The sequence below is a fragment of the Scyliorhinus canicula genome, chromosome 13 (genome assembly GCF_902713615.1).
Source record: "Scyliorhinus canicula chromosome 13, sScyCan1.1, whole genome shotgun sequence".
Taxonomy (NCBI): domain Eukaryota; kingdom Metazoa; phylum Chordata; class Chondrichthyes; order Carcharhiniformes; family Scyliorhinidae; genus Scyliorhinus; species Scyliorhinus canicula.
Window position 1 is genome coordinate 19388260 of NC_052158.1, and position 20527 is coordinate 19408786.

The window sequence follows — 20527 nt, forward strand, 5'->3', positions numbered from 1 at the left end:
ATGGAAAGGGTACTGAGGGATAGGATTTCTGAGCATCTGAAAAGATTAGGGATAGTCAGCACGGATTGTGAGAGGTAGGTCTTCCTTCACAAGTGTTATTGAATTCTTTGAGGTGACCAAGCATGTGGATGAAGGGAAAGCAGTGGATGTAGTGTACATGGATTTTAGTAAGGCATTTGATAAGGTTCCCCATGGTAGGCTTATGCAGAAATTAAGGAGGCATGGGATAGTGGGAAATTTGGCCAGTTGGATAATGAGCTGGCTAACCAATAGAAGTCAGACAGTGGTGGTGGATGGCAAATATTCAGCCTGAAGCCCAGTTACTAGTGGCGAACCGCAGGTATCAGTTCTGGGTCCTCTGCTGTTTTTGATTTTCATTAATGACTTGGATGAGGGAGTTGAAGGCTGGGTCAGTAAAGCTGCAGATTATACCAAGATTTGTGGTTGTGGATAGTGAGAGGGCTGTTGTCGGCTGCAAAGGGACATAGATAGGATGCAGAGCTGGGCTGAGAAATGGCAGATGGAATTTAACCATGAAAAGTGTGAGGTTGTCCATTTTGGAAGGACAAATATGAATGCGGAATACAGGGTTAATGGTAGGGTTCTTGGCAATATGGAGGAGCAGAGAGATCTTGGGGTCTATGTTCATAGATCTTTGAAAGTTGCCATTCAAGTGGATAGAGCTGTGAAGAAGGCCTATGGTGCTAGCGTTCATTAGCAGAGGGATTGAATTTAAGAGCCGTGAGACGATGGTGCAGCTGTACAAAACCTTGGTAAGGCCACATTTGGAGTACCGTGTGCAGTTCTGGTAGCCTCAATTTAGGATGGATGTGAAAGCTTTGGAAAAGGTGCAAAGGAGATTTACCAGGATGTTGCCTGGAATGGAGAGTAGATCGTACAAGGAAAAGTTGAGGGTGCGAGGCCTTTTCTCATTAGAACAGAGAAGGATGAGGCGAGACTTGATAGAAGTTTATAAGATGATCAGTGGAATAGATAGAGTTGACAGTCAGAGACCCCCACCGAGTGGAACAAACCATTACAAGGGGACATAAATTTAAGGTGAATGGTGGAAGATATAGAGAGGGGATGTCAGAGATAGGTTCTTTACCCAGAGAGTAGTGGGGGCATGGAATGTACTGCCTGTGGAAGTAGTTGAGTCGGAAACATTAGGGAACTTCAAGCGGCTATTGGATAGGTACATGGATTTCGGTAGATGATGGGGTGTAGATTAATTTGTTCTCAATCTAGGACAAAACATCAATCTGGCACAACATCGTGGGCCGAAGGGCCTGTTCTGTGCTGTATTTTCTATGTTCTATGTTCTCTTTCCACAGACGCTGGCTCAAAATTGCTTCCAGCTTTTACAGTTCATATTCCTGATGTCTGGCAATATTGTTTTTAAATTTTATTTCTGCTAACTTGAGCTGGCCGACCGTCACACATATCACTATGCAAATTAGGAGCAGGAGAAGACTATTCAGCCATTTAAGCCTGCTCCCTACACAATAAGATCATGACTGTTCTGATTGTGGCTCCAACTCTACACTTGTGCCAACCCTATAGCCTTTGACTCCCACTCTAAATCAAGAATCCGTCTAATTCAGCCCCTATCGAATAAAGGCAGAAAGATGTTGGCCAGAATTCTCCAGCGTTGGATTCTCTGTTCCCGCCGGCAGCGCACCCCAACCTACAAATGTCCCAGCGTTGTGGGGGTAGCTTCAATGGGAAATCCCATTGACGAGCAGCGGGAACAGAGAACCCCGCCACCAGCCAACGGTTAACCGCCGGAAAATGTGCGGTTGGGGGAAACCAGAGAATCCAGCCCCCTTTAGTTTTTAAATGGTGTCCCCTACAATGGTTTCTCCCACAGTCCAAAGATGTGCAGGTTAGGTAGATTGGCCATGCTAAGTTGCCCCTTAGTGACCAGGGATGTGCAGGTCAGTTGGGGTTACATGTTAAGTAATGGGTTAAGAGACATTGCAATTAGTTGTCTCATTTATGTTAAGTGTTCAATGATTGTCTCATTTATGTTAAGTATTCAATGATTGACACTGATATGTAAAGGGTATTCAGGTGGCCTCTGGATCTGGTGATGTGTAGAGTTCTGTGCAGAGTCAGTTGCAACAAATAAAAGTGCGTTGGTGAAAAAGGAGCAGAACTTTTGCCTCTTCATACCACAGCATTTAATACGTCTAACAATTGGTAGCAGAGGATGGTTGCTGTGTAAATATGAAGGGTTAAAAGATACAATTTTTCCAGATCAAACCAAGGAGTGAAAACAAAACCCAAAAAGGGGAGATATGGCTGAACCCAGGACGATGATGGCTGGATATGACTATCCTCCTTTAGTTTCTGAAAGGGAATCATTCGACCAATGGATAAGTGCAGTAGTTATGTGGACTAAGGTGACTGCTTTAGGAAAGAGAAAACAAGGTATGGCATTGCCTCTTTCTTTACCGTATGGCAGTAAAATCCTAAACAAAGTGCTTTCTGAACTGGAGTTGGAAGAGTTAGACTCAGAAGAAGGACTGGCGACTTTATTACTGTATATGGATAAGATTTATAAGAAAGATGACTTGTTAAGTGCGTATGAAGCATGGTCGGATTTTGATAAGTTCCGGAAAATGGAGGATTTATCGATGGAAGACTATATGGAATTTGGCAGACTATATAAACGGCTGCAGAAACACAGGCTGGAATTTCCACAGTCTGTGTTGGCCTTTAAATTACTTGACTGTGCTAGAGTGAGCAACATGGATAGGCTCCTGGTTTTGTCAGGAGTTCAGTTTACAGATAACGATACCTTATTCAAACAGATGACAACATCTTTTAAAAAATTCTGGGGAAACATTCGATTCCAATGGCTCTGATGACCCAAATAGGTCAGCCTGCAATAAGGCAGAATATGGAAGATACACTACTAACAGGATGGCAAAATCGTATGGCTACGAACAGGTTTCAAGACTATAAAAGACCGAGACAAGGAAATTATGAAGACAGAAACCCAGTTAGAACCTACAATAGGAGGATGAACCCCAGAAATGCTCGGGCCATGATAAATCGATGTTTCCGATGTGACTCTCAATACCATTATGCTTTCAACTGTCCAACTCGTTATGATAGAGTATTTGAAGCGACACATAACACAGAAGAGTCAGAAGAGGAAAAAGATTGTGACCAGAAAGAAGGCATTGTCCTATTAACAAGCTGTTTTACGCCGGTAATGAGGGTGTTGGTTGCAGAATCTTTCAACTGTGCTGTATTGGACAGTGGCTGCACATTTACTGTGTGTGGGATTGACTGGTTAAAACGTTATCTGGACTCTTTGGATGCTGAAAATCGTAACAAGGTTAAGGAATTTAAAAGTTCCATAAGTTTCAGGTTTGGGAATGATAATACTCTGAAGTCGCTGAAAAGAGTGGTGATCCCTTGCAATATTGCTGGAGTGAATAATTTCATTAGCACGGATGTTGTATCAAGTGAGATACCTTTGCTTCTGAGCAGACCGTCGATGAAGAAAGCACACATGAAGCTGGATATGGAAAAGGATAAGGCAACAGTTTTTGGAAAGAGGGTGGACTTACAATTTACACAGTCGGGACACTATTGTATTCCATTATTGACAAATAATATTTCAAGTAGAGTGGTTAAGGATGTGTTAATGGCAGTTGATAATGCGACTTTAGCTAATAAAAAGCTTGTTGTAGTAAAACTGCATATGCAATTTGCACATCCGTCTCCTCGGAGGCTGAAACATTTATTAAAGGATGCAGGGGTATGGGATGACGACTATACTAAACTAATAGACCAGGTTAGTGATCGCTGTGAAGTTTGCAGGATGTACAGAAAGACACCAGCACGACCAATAGTAACCCTACCTTTGGCCAGGGATTTTAATAACATTGTGGCCATGGACCTTAAGATCTGGGATAAAGCAAATAATATATTTATTTTGCATTTTGTAGATTTAGCAAATCAACGATTGTACGAAGTAAAGAAAAGAGAGTAATTTTGGACAAAATTGTGGAAAAATGGATCGGGACACGAATGGGTCCACCAGCAAAATTCTTTACGGACAATGGGGGAGAATTTGCTAATGATGAGTTTGGGGATATGTGTGAAAACATGAATATCAGAGTTATGAACACGGCTGCAGAAAGCCCATTTAGTAATGGTGTCTGCAAAAGAAATCATGCTGTTATCGATGACATGCTTCGGAAAATTTTGGGAGATCGACCAAACTGCACGCTAAATTCAGCTTTAGCATGGGCGGTACATGCAAAGAATTCATTGCAGATGGTTGGGGGCTATAGTCCTTTTCAGTTAGTGTTTGGTAGAAATCCTAAAATTCCCTCCATTTTGGTTGACCAGCCCCCAGCTTGGGAAGGGACTACAATTATCTCAGGTTTTGCTGAACATTTAAATGAGTTACATAGCAGTAGAAAAGCTTTTTTGGAAGCAGAAGTCTCTGAAAGAATTCGCAGAGCTTTAAGACATAATGTACGGCCATCAAATGCTGTTTTTCAGCAAGGAGACATGGTATACTATAAGAGAGACAGCTCTAATGAATGGAAAGGCCCAGGGAAGATCATAGGCATAGATGGAAAAAAATTTATTTTGCAACATGGTACTCAAACTGTTAGGGTACATTCATCAAGGATAATGGGTACCGATTACAAATTTTCAAATTTAGACAGAGCAGACAGACATGACGAGGAGCCAGAGTCATCTGGTACGCATGTGTTACAGAACTATGAGGACCAGTTAATTGATATAGACAGGGTTTCTGTAGAGGAACACGACACTTCTGATAAATTAGATCAGGCCATTTTTCCAAAAGGGCAACTGCCAAAGGTTGGTACAAAACTGGCATACCTGCCTGAAGGGTCTAGTCAATGGAAGGATGCAACTGTTATTAGTAGAGCAGGGAAGGCAACTGAAAAGTATAAACATTGGTTGAATGTACAGCATTCAGGGGAGGAAGTTAAGACAATGGATTGGGAAAACGAAGTTCAAAAATAGAGGGCACAGAAACGCAGTGCCAGTTCAGATAGTACATCGGATAGTGAACAGGTTCGCAGGAAAAGGTCGAGACCTATTGAAAGGACATCCCGCTACAGAAGAGAAAGATCAAGCAATAGCAGTACAGAACGAGATACCAGGCAGGAGAGGGGCCGTAGTTTATCAAGATCTCGGAACAGGAGTAAGACTATGAATACTAATAGGAGTAGAAGCCCACATGCACGTGAGATTTTGGTGGTTTCAAATAAATTAGATGAAAAAGTTATCAGAGGTGCTAAACAGCAAGAATTGCATAGTTGGGGTGAATTTGGGGTATACACAGAAGTACCGGATAGGGGACAAAAAGCTCTATCCCACAGATGGATTTGTGCAGAAAAGGTTCTTCCAGATGGAACTTGTAAGGCAAAGGCTAGGCTTGTGGCAAGGGGATTTGAAGAAAACTTAGAAGATCAGGACTTAAGGGTAGATTCACCTACAGCAGGAAAGGTTATTTTAAAGATCTTCTTGGCTCTATTAGCCACAAAGGCATGGGAATGCAAATCTATAGATATAAAAGCTGCCTTTTTGCAGGGGTATCAACTCCAGAGAGACATTTTTCTCCGTCCTCCTAAAGAAGCAGCTAACATAGAAGGGGTACTCTGGAAGTTGAACAAATGTGTATGTGGATTAAATGATGCATCTAGACTAGAGTGTGGTACTTTTCGGTAAGGTCAGTCTTGTTAAAGTTAGGCTGTTGCCAGTTGAAAGCAGATCCTGCAATGTTTTACTGGCACTATAAAGGAAATCTTGCTGGCATCTTTATGATGCATGTCGATGATTTTTTGTGGGGTGGGACTAGTGATTTTGAAGCTATTGTAATCTTTGGTTTGAGAAAAGAATTCAGCGTTGGAAGTCAGGCTTCCGGTGCATTTAAATATATTGGACTGGAAATCGGACAGACTAAGTTAGGGGTAACTTTACGTCAGCAATCTTATTTGGAAAGCATCAGCCCAATAGCAATTAGTCGTGGCCGGGTTTCACAAAAAGACACAATAGAACATAGAACATTACAGTGCAGTACAGGCCCGTCAACCCACGATGTTGCACCGTCCTGTGATACCCCTCTAAAGTCCCTCTACACTATTCCCTTATCGTCCATATGACTATCCAATGACCATTTGAATGTGTTTAGTGTTGGCGAGTCCACTACTGTTGCAGGCAGGGCATTCCACGCCCTTACTACTCTCTGAGTAAAGAACCTACCTCTGACATCTGTCCTATATCTATCTCCCCTCAATTTAAAGCTATGTCCCCTCGTGCTGGACATCACCATCTGAGGAAAAAGGCTCTCGATGTCCACCCTATCTAATCCTCTGATCATCTTGTAAGAGCAACTGCGGAGTTTAATTGGGCAACTGAACTGGTTAGGTAGACAGACTATACGTTTTGATGTCTTAGAGTTGAGTACAAAAATGAATGATCCCAAAGTGGAAGACATAATAAGAGCAAATAAAGTGTTGGCCAAACTAAAAATGCAGGAGTGTGTTTTGAAGTTCCCTGTTTTAGGTGATCCTAGGCATTTGAAACTCATAGTTTATAGTGATGCGTCCTATGCAAATTAAAGGACGGAGTTTCAAGCGCAGGAGGTTTTATAATTTTCCTTTTGGGGAACAATAGTAAATGTTGCCCTCTTGTGTGGGAAACAAAGAAAATAAGGAGAGTGGTCAAAAGCACTTTAGCTGCTGAGACGTTAAGCTTAGTGGAAGCGGTGGGTATGGCTTTTTATATGTCGGATATTGACAGAAATTTTGGGGTTAGGGGATTTGGGTAATATACCTATTGATTGTCACATTGACAATAAATCCCTTTGGGAAAATGTGCACTCTACAAAAAGTGTCTATGTAAAGAGGTTACGGATAGACATCGCAAGCTTGAAGCAGATGTTGGACAGAGGGGAAATAACAAAAATTAAATGGGTTGACAGTAGCTATCAACTATCAGACTGTTTTACAAAAAGAGGGGCTAGTTCACAGAAACTTTTGGATATTGTGAATAAAGGGCTTCTGTTTCTGTGAATGTTGTTTTTCTTCTACTTAAAAAAAGGGGGGGGGGGAATCACATGTGTTTTAGTTTCTTGAAATTTTGTTTTCACCTAATTGGTTTTTTTCTCCAAGGAAGGGGAGATTGTTAAGTAATGGGTTAAGAGACATTGCAATTAGTTGTCTCATTTATGTTAAGTGTTCAATAATTGACACTGATATGTAAAGGGGCTTCAGGTGGCCTCTGGATCTGGTGATGTGTAGAGTTCTGTGCAGTCAGTTGCAACAAATAAAAGTGTGTTGGTGGAAAAAGTAGCAGAACTTTTGCCTCTTCTTTTTTGTTCCACTCTGCCTTTATTTGTCTGTCTACATTTTGTGATATAAAATAACTGACCAAATGCCCCATGGAGAGGTAGAGCATGTCCAATTTTTCTCTATACAGGCAATAGACATTGATTGAAGGTATTCAAATCTCTTGAAGTTGGGGGGGGGGGGGGGGGGGGGGGGGGGGGAGGGGGGGGAGGAAAGGTTCGCAAAGGCTGGGAGCCTCCAGCGAGAGAAGCGATTGAAGACTGACCCGGTCACCTCGAGATACTCGTCCATTCTTACTGACCCCCCACCTCATCCCCCCCTCCCCCGATTCCCATTTTGACCGCACTGGATTTGGAGGGTCATTGGCTGAAGTCATTGATCGAGACTGGCATCGGTGGCACAGACGTGTTGAGGGCTGGGTTTGGGTTGAGAGTTCGACGAGCGTGCGATAATGGACCAGTTTGGATTCGTTCCGCGGCTTGTTTTCCAACCGTTCAACGTTGGGCGTCCGCTTCCGCTAATGCACTTGGCCGTCCCCGGGTTTGGCACCCCCCAGTGGAGCCAGGTTGATGCCGGCGGCCTGTGATTTCTGAGCATGCTTCAACCCTTCTTGGCTTAAATTCGACTGACGCGTTTGCTTCATCAGGCTCGGGGTGCCCGAGTGGGAATGAGACGTTGGCGCATCTGACGGGAGACGGGGCGAAATGAGCGGCCGGTTTCGCGGCATGCCTCACCGGTCCCGGGACGGAGGGGGGCCAGGTCGATTCGGAATGCCTTATCGGACCCAGGCCGGGGTGGAAGTGCGAGGTGCTCGTGCATCTGACGGAATCACGGGTCAAGTGAGGCCACTTTGGACCAGGGGCCGGGGGGACTTGGGGCGTTTCTGCGTGCCTGATCGGCAGCGGGACAGAGTGAGAGTGGAACGCGTTTGCACAGTGGGCAGAGTCGGAGGCGAGTTGGGCACAGCACGACTCACTGTGCCTCAACCCGCCAGAAGTGGAGTGGCAGTGAGACGTGTTGGCGCACCGGGCCGAGCAGTAAGGGGTGAAGTGAGGCTGGGCAGCAACAGGGCTGGAGTGAGAGTGGCGGGTGTGGGCACATCCGACGGGGTCAGGGGTGAAATGGCAGCGGGAGAGCTCCGCGGGCCTGATGGGGGTGGGACTAAAGGGAAGGGAGGGGGGTCTCGCCAAGCCTCGCCTGTGAAGGGCTGGAGTGAGACCGAGACATCTCGTTGTGCCTCAAGGGGCTGGGGTAGCACGACTGAGGCGTTCCCGGGCACCTTGCGGGACAAGGGCCAGGGTGCGAGTGGGACGGGTTGGCGCACCTGATGGGGTCGGAGGTGAAGCGGGACGGCGAGGTTTCGGCTGGCCTGGCTGGGCCCGAGGTGCAGTGGTGGGGCTGCGGCAGGTTCGCCCGCCTCGCTGGCCTGGGGGTTGGAGGCGCGCCTCGCCGCGGCACAGGTGCCGTGGGGCTGAGAGGTTTCCGGATGCTTCGCCGGGCCCGGGTGCGGCTGGGCTGACCGGGGAGGCCTCGCCGGGCAAGGGATGGACCACACTAGAAGGGCATCGGAAAATGACACACTGCGGCCATGCTGGTGATGGGCGGCCGGCTCTTTGTACTGGAGCGGCTCGGAAGCGTTGGGGTGCAGAATAACACCGGAATTCTGGTCACCTTCGGGAGTACAGATCAGCCCTGACCCCGGGCGGGAGTTGGCAATCCGTGGAATCCTCAGTCCAGCCATTCCTGAATCCGTCGCGCTCTCTCGGAGCTTGTCCAGGGCCACCTTGCACGCGCTCGCTGCCATATCCAGATGGGGGATTGACACCTGCTGCTGATCTTCGCTGGGCTGGAGGCTAGCAACCACTTTGCCTTGGCCCCTGGCGTCATCGGGGTTTGCGAACTAGCACTTTGGGAAGCAGCTGGCCAGATGTGAACTTGCTGGGCGAGGTCCAACCACTATCCCATCCATTGGTTCAACAGCGCACTTAATATCTATAGGGGTGGGGGGTGGGCCAATCTGACCATGGGGTTGCTGTTTTATCATTGGTACCTTAAAACTTGAGGCGACTAGGTAGCAGAGCAGAGTCACGGCCATCGAGTCTCTTGCAGCTGAGTTCAGCACAGTCACGCTGTCCTCTTTAAGATACAGTAAGAAGTCTTACAACACCAGGTTAAAGTCCAACAGGTTTGTTTCAAACACGAGCTTTCGGAGCACGGCTCCTTCTTCAGGTCAATTCACCTGAAGAAGGAGCCGTGCTCCGAAAGCTCGTGTTTGAAACAAACCTGTTGGACTTTAACCTGGTGTTGTAAGACTTCTTACTGTGCTCACCCCAGTCCAACGCCGGCATCTCCACATCATGGCTACTCTTTAAGATAGTCATCTCGATCGCTTCGGCGCAATCCGTGGGCCCCGTAAGCGCCGAGGCCGACGGCTAAAGCGCCCGACAGCCCAGCCACCCGTCCAAACGCCACCATCATCCCACTCAACTTTTGCCTCTTCATAACCACAGTATTTAATACGTCTAACGTTACAGTATTACAGGAATAGGGCCGGAAGGCGGGTGGGGTGCTCTTTCGGAGGGTCAGTACAAACTCGATGGGCTCAATGGCCTCCTTCAGCACTGCTGGGATTCTATGGTTCTCTGCTCCAGATGAAGCACTGTCATGGGGAGGTGGTGGCAAAGTTGTATTGTTGCTGGACAAGTAATACAGAGACCTAACGTGGTGCCCTGAGAACCCAGATTCAAATCCAATTCAGTAATTCGAATTAAAAGTCTCATGATGACCATGAAAGGATTGCCAATTCCATCTGGTTGATTAATGTCCTTTTAGGAAAGGAAATCTGCCACCTTTATCCGGTCAGGCCTGCCCTTGAGCCCAGACCCACTGCAATGTGGTTATAGAACATAGAACAGTACAGCACAGAACAGGCCCTTCGGCCCTCGATGTTGTGCCGAACAATGATCACCCTACTTAAACCCACGTAACCCGTATACCCATAACCCAACAATCCCCCCATTAACCTTACACTACGGGCAATTTAGCATGGCCAATCCACCTAACCCGCACATCTTTGGACTGTGGGAGGAAACCGGAGTACCCGGAGGAAACCCACGCACACACGGGGAGGACGTGCAGACTCCACACAGACAGTGACGCAGCCGGGAATCGAACCTGGGACCCTGGAGCTGTGAAGCATTGATGCTAACCACCATGCTACCGTGAGGCCCCCGATAACTCTTAATGGTTGACTCTTAATTCCCCATGACTGTGTGGAGTTTGCACTTTCTCCCCGTGTCTGTGTGGGTTTCCTCCCACATTCCAAAGATGTGCAGGTTAGGTGGATTGGCCATGATAAATTGCCCCTTCGTGTCCAAAGATGCAGGTTGAGTGGGGTTATGGGGAGGCGTGTGGGCCGAGGGAAGGTGCTCTTTCAGAGGGTCGATGCAGACTTGATGGGCCAAATGGCCTCCTGCACTGGAGTTCATGGATTTAAAAAAAAAAACTCAACCTGTGATCTCGCTGCTTTTCCCAGTGATAATCAACAGCAGAAAGTTGAATTTCCTCCAACCCAATAAGAGCTGTCACCTGGTGTTCCCCCAAAGTGCGTCTGAGCGAAAGAAGTAGATATGGGGACAGCTTGCTCCACGAACAAGGCCGCTTTAAAATCAGCCGACACCGCTGAGTGCAAAAGGGAGCCTGCAGGCTTTCACTGTGTTTTATCCCAGAGGTCTTTCTGATCCAAGTGGTCAGATCTGCCTTAAACTCGAGTGTAGCAGTGCCGGGATCTGAGAAGGGGTGAAAAATGCACCCACCGACTCTTGTCAAACCCACCCAGGCTGCTCCTGTCACAGTGATGGACCCCCCCCCCCCCCCTCCCCTATAAAGCACTGGATCCCCACATCTCTCTGTTGTTAAGCAGAGGGACTGGCAAAACCTCGACTTGTACTAAAAGGGTTTGTTACTGGAGAAGATGGCGAGCGTCACTTTAGAGCAGGGCATTGTCAAACTCGGGGGCGCGACCCGCGGGCGGGTGTCGGGAGGGTCGCGGAGCCGTCAATCGCGACACTCCCGATCGCGCAAGTCTGCGCACAACAGCCGAGGCAGCCGGCTGTTAATAACTCCAGCTGCAAGCAGCCTTCAAAATGCCCGTGAACATGTAAAAAAAGCTATGCGCATGCTTGCCGATGATCGAGCACGGATACGCAATGCGGCCACTTTTTTTTTAAATGGCCGCAGCTTTTTGTTTTACAAGTTCGGGTGTTTCTATTCATTTTATTCATTCATTTATTTTATTCATTTTATTATTTTTTTTTACCAGTTTGGGGGTTTTAATTTGATAAACTTTTATGGGGAAAAAAAATGCAGAACTTTGGACAGATGGAGAATCTATACTTTCCGATACTGGAAGGCTTCACCTTCGTCCAACAGGTTCCATTGGAGGAGGGTGTACGAAGGCCAAAAAAACCATTTCCCCCATTTTTGTCAGCAGGTAAGAGAAAATGGTGGGTCACGCAGGTCGGCCGGCATGAGTCGCGAAGGTCGGCCGGCGTGGGTCGCAAAGGTCGGCTGGTTGGTAAAAATGGGACCCTGGAAAAAAAGTCTGAAGAACACTGCTCTCAAGGGAAATAAGGAGGAGTTTCTTAATCAATGAAATGTTTCACATGAATCTCATGATGAATGTGGTGATTCTCCGCCGAGCCAGGTTAAAGCTAGTTTTCACTTTGTGCTTTGAGTCCTCAACCATGTCCAAAGAGAGCCAGTCCGGTATGGCACAAAGAGCAGAGCTGACAGTGCATCCAAAAAAACCCTGGTGTTAGGTTTGATCGAAAAATTTTGCACGTAAATGAACAATTTAGGGATACACCACCAACAATCCGTCCTGGTCCACCCACGACAATGCTACTGCCAAGAAAGCACAACAGCACCTATACTTCTTCAGGAAACTAATGAAATTTGGCATGCCAACATTAACCCTCACCAACTTTTACAGATGCATCATGGAAAGCATCCTATCTGGCTGCATCACAGCCTGGTATGGCAACTGCTCGGCCCAAGACCGCAAGAAACTTCAGACAGTTGTGAACACAGCCCAGTCCATCACCCGAACCTGCCTCCCATCCATTGACTCCATCTACACCTCCCGCTGCCAGGGGAAAGCGGGCAGCATAATCAAAGACTCCTCCCATCTGGCTTACTCACTCTTCCAACTTCTTCCATCGGGCAGGAGATACAAAAGTCTGAGACCGTGCACAAACAGACTCAAAAGCAGCTTCTTCCCCACTGTCACCAGACTCCTAAATTACCCTCTTATGGATTGACCTCATTAACGCTACACCCCTGTATGCTTCACCCGATGCCGATGTTTATATAGTTACATTGTGTACCTTGTGTTGCCCTATTATGTATTTTCTTTTCTTTTCATGTACTTAATGATCTGTTGAGCTGCTCGCAGAAAAATACTTTTCACTGTACCTCGGTACACGTGACAATAAACAAAATCCAATTACTCATGAGACCCAACCACATCCAACTGTATTTCTATATAATAATAATGATTATTGTCACAAGTAGGCTTACATTTACACTGCAATTAAGTTACTGTGAAAAGCCAATACACACAACAGACAAAACCACAAACAACATAGATTGGCAGAAACACATAGGCGGCACGGTAGCACAGTGGTTAGCACAGGTGCTTCACAGCTCCAGGACCCCAGGTTCGATTCCCGGCTTGGGTAACTGTCTGTGCAGAGTCTGCACGTTATCCCCCTGTCGGCGTGGGTTTCCTCCGGGTGCTCCGGTTTCCTCAGTAAAAGATGTTCAGGTGAAGTGGATTGGCCATGCTAAATTGCCCTTCGGTTAGGTGGGGTTACTGGGTTACAGGAATGGGGTGGAGGTGTGGGCTCTTTCCATGAGCCGGTGCAGACTCGATGGGTCAAATGGCCTCCTTCTGCACTGTAAATTCTATGATACGCAACATATAACTGCATAGACACACAAAACCGCAACAGACGTCCAACAAAAGTACACTCACAAATGTACACACTCATTGGGGCCACACGATGGTGCCATGGTTAGCACTGCTGCCTCACAGCCCCGAGGACCCGGGTTCGATCCTGGCCCTGGGTCACTGTCTGTGTGGAGTTTGCACATTCTCCCCGTGTCTGGCGTGGGTTTCACCCCCACAACTCAAAAGATGTGCAGGGCAGGTGGTAGGGGCTTTTCACGGTAACTTCATATTGGAGACAATAAAAGTTTATTATTATTATTAAATTGGGGGGGGGGGGGAAATTGGGTACTGTAAAACTTATAAAGGGGGGGGAAACAAAAAAACAAATGGACACAATCTCAGAAGGTGGTTACAGTATGGGTAATGTGCAATGCAGAAAAAAAGAGTTGGTTAAAGTGCAGAGGCTAAAAGTCACAGCGGTAACAAATCACTGGGTTTTACAAGGGGGGGGGGGGGTGGTGTTGGCAACAAGCTGAACATTGCGGGCGCGCCCATTTCTTTTCATTCATTCCGGTCGGTGGGTGATCACACCCCATCTGTCCCCTAGACCCACTCCAGGGGTTTGAACCATTTTGATCATCATCATCCCGCCTAATGAATGTTGTTGCCGATTCCAGTCCGAAGTTCCAGACTCTCCCAGAGTGTCTCCACATCCAGCCGTCCCAGCCACCGCCATTCCCCTGGGAAAGGTCACAACATCCTCTTACTGCATCACATCATCAACAACAACTACAATTGGTGTCTCAGAAATGTTCCCTGACCCACAGATCAATAATTCTGTGTGTGGGACATTTACTGAAAGGAAGTGAAGCGGGTTGTGTGCAGGGCACATCCCCTGACTGTGTGAAGAATCTCTCGGTTACACATGTCCATTCTATCCGGTAACTTCAATCCTATCAAACCCAGACGGGCGGCCGGTTACCGCGGCTCGAACCGGCTGCAGACCGGGCCAGCCTTTGCCAGCTCTGTAAGTATTTGAAAATAAAGCTACTCACCCTCCGCAGAGTGGCAATGCACCCGCCGTCTTGCAACTACTGATTGCGAGTCGCAACTTCCGTTTATAAGCAAAGTTGTGCGTCATGACGAAGCAAATCCCTTCCAATCAGCCGCCAACATGAGTTTTTAATTTATGTGCAAGAATAGACAAAACTATTAGTGTCACAATGACTCAATGCCAGGAACCCAGGCTCAATTGCAGCTTTGGGTGAGTGTCTCTGTGGAGTTTGCACTTTCTCCCAGTGTCTGCGTTCGTTTCCTCAGGTTGCTCTGGTTTCTTCCCACAGTCCAAGTGAATTAAGCCTGAGTGTCTATAACGTGCAGGTTAGTTGGGTTAGGGTGGGGAAGTGGGCCCTTTCAGGGGGTCCTCACAGGCTCAATTGGCCAACCAGTCTCCAGGTAATGACAGCAGATTTCCACTAGTAGATTTTTACAACAGTCGGCAATGGTTTCATGGCCATTTAATTCCAGATATTTATTGAATTCAAATTCTACTAACCACCAAGGTAGGATTTGAACCCAGGTTCTCAGGAGCATGGGTCTCTGGGTTACTAGACTAGTGCCAATACCACTACACCATGCCTCCCCACCCAACATGGCTGAAGGTTAGGATGTGAGACTATGCCTAGTTAGAACCTCTGCCACTACCTATTTCCTCATCTGGAGATTCTCCTGCAACTGTGGTAGGCAGAAAGCTCACCTGTGTCACTGCTTTTACTTTGGCTGTGGTGATTTCACAAAATACCATCCAAGTAACGCCAATGTTTCCAAGTGAGGTTTACACTGGCTGAGCCAGTCATGACCCACTGACATGGTGGTCATCACAAATAGTTTAAAAGAAGATCCCTCATAGATGAACATGATCCATAGGTGGATGCTGAAGATTTCAAGTGATGGAGTTGTGACTATTTCCCGAAGTAGTTTGTTACTGGGAGGGAGAGACGATTGGTGCAGTGCAGCATCTCTTTGACTCCCACAATCTTCTTAATATCTCCTGCTAAATAAGGATCCCACACACAGTCATCAAATCCCTATAATGCAGGAGAGATTTGGCCCATCCAGACTGTGCCATCCCTTTGAAAGTGCACTCTACCCAAACTCACTCCTTGAACTGGCCCTGTAATCCCACATAATCTGCGCATTTTGGACACTGAGGGGCAATTTATCACGGCCAAGCCACCTAACTTGCACATCTTTGGACTGTGGGAAGAAACCGGCGCGCCCAAAGGAAACCCATGCAGACACGGGGAGAATGTGAAAACTCCACATGGTCAGCAAAGATCAGATTCATCCAGGTCCCTGGCGTTGTGAGGCAGCAGCACAAACCACTGTTTCATGTCTTACCTTCTTCAATCAATGACTCAGTTCCCGCCTTATACGAATCATGTATAAGGTGGGAATTCCGCCTTATACGAATCATGACTCAATTCCCGCCTTTTACAATGTATGCCTACTACAGTTGCAGGAGAATCTCCAGATGAGGAAATAGGTAGTGGCAGAGGTTCTAACTAGGCATAGTCTCACATCCTAACCTTCAGCCATGTTGGGTGGGGAGGCATGGTGTAGTGGTATTGACACTAGACTAGTAACCCAGAGACCCATGCTCCCGAGAACCTGGGTTCAAATCCTACCTTGGTGGTTAGTAGAATTTGAATTCAATAAATATCTGGAATTAAATGGCCATGAAACCATTGCTGACTGTTGTAAAAATCTACTAGTGGAAATCTGCTGTCCTTACCTGGAGACTGGTTGGCCAATTGAGCCTGTGAGGACCCCCTGAAAGGGCCCACTTCCCCACCCTAACCCAACTAACCTGCACATTATAGACACTCAGGCTTAATTCACTTGGACTGTGGGAAGAAACCAGAGCAACCTGAGGAAACGAACGCAGACACTGGGAGAAAGTGCAAACTCTACAGAGACACTCACCCAAAGCTGCAATTGAGCCCGGGTTCCTGGCATTGAGTCGTTGTGACACTAATAATTTTGTCTATTCTTGCACATAAATTAAAAACTCATGTTGGCGGCTGATTGGAAGGGATTTGCTAAGTCATGACGCACAGCTTTGCTTATAAACATGGGACACGGAAGTTGCGACTCGCAGTCAGTAGTTGCAAGACGGTGGGTGCATTGCCACTCTGCGGAGGGTGAGTAGCTTTATTTTCAAATACTTACAGAGCTGGCAAAGGCTGGCCCGGTCTGCAGCCGGTTCGAGCCGCGGTAACCGGCCGCCCGTCTGGGTTTGATAGGATTGAAGTTACCGGATAGAATGGACATGTGTAACCGAGAGATTCTTCACACAGTCAGGGGATGTGCCCTGCACACAACCCGCTTCACTTCCTTTCAGTAAATGTCCCGCACACAGAATTATTGATCTGTGGGTCAGGGAACATTTCTGAGACACCAATTGTAGTTATTGATGATGATGTGATGCAGTAAGAGGATGTTATTGTCACAAGTAGGCTTCAAATGAAGTTACTGTGAAAAGCTCCTGTGATGATGTGGAGATACCGGCGTTGGACTGGAGTGAGCACAGTAAGAAGTCTTACAACACCGGGTTAAAGTCGAACAGGGTTGTTTGGAATCACTAGCTTTCGGAGCACTGCTCCTTCCTCAGGTGAATGAAGAGGTGGGTTCCAGAAACATACATATGCTTCATCAGGGCAGCACGGTAGCATTGTGGATAGCACAATCGCTTCACAGCTCCAGGGTCCCAGGTTCGATTCCGGCTTGGGTCACTGTCTGTGCGGAGTCTGCACATCCTCCCCGTGTGTGCGTGGGTTTCCTCCAGGTGCTCCGGGTTCCTCCCACAGTCCAAAGATGTGCGGGTTAGGTGGATTGGCCATGATAAATTGCCCTTAGTGTCCAAAATTGCCCTTAGTGTTGGGTGGGGTTACTTAGTTATGGGGATAGGGTGGAGGTGTTGATCTTGGGTAGGGGGTAGGGTGCTCTTTCCAAGAGCCGGTGCAAACTCGATGGGCCGAATGGCCTCCTTCGGCACTGTAAATTATATGTAAATCAGGATAAGAGGATTCATATGTCTGGGAACACAGTCTCCCGTCCCTTCCCCACCCCCATCTCCGTGATAGCCTGTACCCCCACTGGCATTTGCTACACTCCAAGAACTAGCAGTAAAACGATCTGCATTGTACAGACCAAATTGTCAGGTAAACATCTGCAATACACTTGTAAAAGGCAGGAATTGAGTCATTGATTCGAGAAGGTAGGACTGAAGCATACATTGTTAAAGGCGGGAACCAAGTCATGAGTTGTATAAGGCGGGAACTGAGTCATTGATTGAAGAAAATGGGAACTGAGGCAAAGGTTGTAAAAGGCGGGAATTGAGTCATTGATTCGAAAGGTAGGACGTGAAGCAAACATTGCCCTTAGTGTTGGGTGGGGTTACTTAGTTATGGGGATAGGGTGGAGGTGTTGATCTTGGGTAGGGGGTAGGGTGCTCTTTCCAAGAGCCGGTGCAAACTCGATGGGCCGAATGGCCTCCTTCTGCACTGTAAATTATATGTAAATCAGGATAAGAGGATTCATATGTCTGGGAACACAGTCTCCCGTCCCTTCCCCACCCCCATCTCCGTGATAGTCTGTACCCCCACTGGCATTTGCTACACTCCAAGAACTAGCAGTAAAACGATCTGCATTGTACAGACCAAATTGTCAGGTAAACATCTGCAATACACTTGTAAAAGGCAGGAATTGAGTCATTGATTCGAGAAGGTAGGACTGAAGCATACATTGTAAAAGGCGGGAACCAAGTCATGAGTTGTATAAGGCGGGAACTGAGTCATTGATTGAAGAAAATGGGAACTGAGGCAAAGGTTGTAAAAGGCGGGAATTGAGTCATTGATTCGAAAGGGAGGACGTGAAGCAAACATTGGAAAAAGCGGGAACCGAGTCGTGAGTTGTATAAGGCGGGAACTGATCCAATAAACTGACTTTGATTCTATCAACAAATCCAGGATACTTTGTGACAAACATCTTGCCCTTCAAGCTCCGTACCCATTCCTAACCATTAAACGCTGTCCCCTAGACCCTCATCATCATCATCCCACCTAATGAATGTTGTTGCCGATTCCAGTCCGAAGTTCCAGACTCTCCCAGAGTGTCTCCACATCCAGCCGTCCCAGCCACCGCCATTCCCCTGGGAAATGTAACAACATCCTCTTACTGCATCACATTATCAACAACAACTACAATTGGTGTCTCAGAAATGTTCCCTGACCCACAGATCAATAATTCTGTGTGCGGGACGTTTACTGAAAGGAAGTGAAGCGGGTTGTGTGCCGGGCACATCCCCTGACTGTGTGAAGAATCTCTCGGTTACCTGCCTGCACTGTCACAGGAGTTGTGGGGTTGACATGTTGGGAAATGTGCCGTTAACTGGACCCGATTACAGGGCTGCTCAGAGCCCACACAGCCTCTTCACAATTCTACCCAGTAATCAGCTTTATAAAATATTTGCGTTGATTTACACAAAATTTCTTCAGCATCATAAATGTGATGCTTCCTTCAAGTGCAGGAAGTAAGTTTGTCATTCTGCTGCCGCCCGGGGTCTAACTTGGTGAGAGTTTGTAGGCGCGGGCCTGCTTTGTGTCAACAGAGGCAGTGGCTGGAGTAAGAGCCTGAGTCTCCTCGCTGATCTGATTTGATGTGTCACCGCTATGACCCTGCGCTGGACCTTCTGAGGGTTGCTTAGCATAAAGACAGTGATTTGAGTATTTGAACTCAATGATCTAATTGAGTGTTCATGTCACAACATATCAAATATTGTCTGTTCTCCCTTAATGAACTGGCCCAGCCAATGGCACATCACCAAAAAAACTCAACAGAACTTCGGTTCCCCTGGAAGTGGTTACTTATTTTACTAGTCACCACCCTCCGCAATCGCTACTCTGCTGGGCATTAATTGGCGAATGTGAATACCGCCGCTCTCTCCCTCTCGAACTTAGCTGAGTCAGACTGCAGCTGGGTTTAGACTCTTAAAGAGCGGCAGCGTCTGAACATTGATTCAGAATAATTCCTGTCAATGGGAAGTGACTCTTTCAGGTCAGTTCCAAACTGTCAGAAAATCAACAACGGTCCCCTATTTTGTCAGAAAATCGTAAGAAGTCTAACAACACCAGGTTAAAGTCCAACAGGTTTGTTTCAAACACGAGCTTTCGGAGCACGGCTCCTTCTTCAGGTGAATGGAAAGGCTTGTTCATTCCCCTGGGAAAGGTCACAACAAAGGTCAGGTGAATGGAAAGGAATGAAAACAAGCCTTTCCATTCACCTGAAGAAGGAGCCGTGCTCCGAAAGCTCGTGTTTGAAACAAACCTGTTGGACTTTAACCTGGTGTTGTTAGACTTCTTACTGTGCTCACCCCAGTCCAACGCCGGCATCTCCACATCTTGTCAGAAAATGTTCAGTAGAGACAGTCTTAAATCTGAATGAAATATTATTTGCATTTATATTAATGTGTTAACACTTGCCAACACGATCAGGTAACTTCCGTTGTTACACTAACAATAGATTTCAACAAATTCAGCATTCCACATCTAAACAGAGAAACACTTCAACAAAACCCATCCATCTTATCTTTGTTATCGTCCAATGCGCGGGAAATCTCCACCAAACCAACAAAACATCCCGCATCAGCTGGCTATGCGGAAGTGAAGGGTGAAAACGCATGGATTAACGCGGAAGTGAAGGGTGAAAACGCATGGATCCATCAACATGGATTACTTTTTGAAAGTCAGCTGGCTGTGCGCAAGGGGAGGAGCTGAGTGTGGAGACCGAGAAGCGGCTCCTGTCCAGGGAGAAAACCCGTTCCCTCAAACACGAGCTGCTAACTCAGCCTGACTGTCACAGAGACAAACTGATCCAACTTCCCACAAAGTATTGGAAGGAGAGAATTTCAGCTTCAGGTCAGTTTCCACATTGACGTTTCTCTGGTTTTCACTGGGGCTGGGAAATGGGATGTTGAGAGGTTTAGAAAAACCTTCTGATAACTTTTCTGGTCTTTGGGGACAAACATTTCTCTCTCTCTCATTCTGATTAAATCGGGGTTCAGACGATACAGAAGGAGTTCCCAACAAGCTGCATTACGCCCGCATCTTAAACTTATTGTTCAATTAAACAGGTGGCCGGTTAGGGGGAGAAATACTTTCAT

At 46.9% G+C, this 20527-nt stretch overlaps 1 protein-coding gene across 1 annotated transcript in view; it reads right to left on the bottom strand.

Moving 5' to 3' along the window:
- The window catches only part of LOC119976062 (carcinoembryonic antigen-related cell adhesion molecule 2-like), a 64425-nt gene extending 50018 nt beyond the window's left edge, over nt 1-14407 (bottom strand). The window contains exon 1 of the mRNA XM_038816192.1: nt 14361-14407. The gene's annotated coding sequence lies outside the window, so the exon portion shown is untranslated. The remainder of the gene's footprint in view (nt 1-14360) is intronic.
- Nucleotides 14408-20527: the final 6120 nt, after the last annotated feature.